Genomic DNA, 1,020 nt, shown 5'->3' with positions numbered 1-1,020 from the left:
TGGTTTCTAATTGAATAATAAGAGTTTATACTATACTTGTTTGATATACCATTAGTGGAACCTCTAACCTTGACATTTGTTATTATCATTGTTTAATCCTTACATTAATATTTCATCTCAAAGTTCTCTTCTTCTTCTTCTTCTTTTTCTCCATCTTTTTCTTTATTATTATTACTAATACTATTATTGTTGTTGTTGTTGTTGTTGTTGTTATTGTTATTGTTGTATTATTGTCATTTATAATTTATACAATTAACCTCTTTGTGGTTCGATCCCGGTCTTGTTGGGTTGTTTATTACTTCGACACTCCTGCACTTGGAAGAAAACATCAATTTTTTGGTCGTGTCAGTCCATGGTCAATTTTTCTTAGGGTTTTTCTTCTTCATTTCCAGTTTTGGGTCTTAAGGAGAAGAGGAAGGGAGTTTCATGACCCATACCTTTCGAATCTAGCTAAGTTTGAGGAAGGTTTGACAATGTTCTTTCTCCTTTCCAGCTGGTTCTTTTCCTTCTTCTTCCTCTCACGTTTTCTAGCCCCTTTTTTCCTTCCCCTTTAGGCAGCTGTCTGATCTACTCTCAAGGTCTCCTCTCTCTCCTTCACACGTTCACACGGCTTAGGTTTCTGTTGGCAAGAAGAAAGAGAAGAGTAACATGCAGCTGGACATACAGTTGCAGACAACTTTGGGAAGAGCAAGGGTTACCTTCTCTCTCCTCCTTATATTTATACTCCCCATTAAATGAGGTGGGGTGTTTGAGGTTGGTTTAGATGTGTTCTTATCTTGTTTTGGTCTATCCAAAATCGATTTTACCCCTCCATCCAGCTCTTTAAGATAATTTAAAAATAACTGCGTCGTTGCCGATTCAGGAAATCAATAGTGAAAACTGCATCGCTGCTGATTCAGAAATCGATAGCGAAACGACATCGCTGTCTATTTAGGAAATCGATAACAAACTATGTCGCTGCCGATTCAGAAATCGGAGCAATGGTGGAGTCATCAATTCTCTCTCTCTCTCTCTCTCTCT

This window comes from Populus euphratica, unplaced genomic scaffold (genome assembly GCF_000495115.2).
Source record: "Populus euphratica unplaced genomic scaffold, PopEup_1.0 scaffold1845.1, whole genome shotgun sequence".
In the NCBI taxonomy this organism is placed as follows: Eukaryota; Viridiplantae; Streptophyta; class Magnoliopsida; order Malpighiales; family Salicaceae; genus Populus; species Populus euphratica.
The sequence above is the reverse complement of the archived record's forward strand: the minus strand, read 5'-3'. Positions refer to the sequence as shown.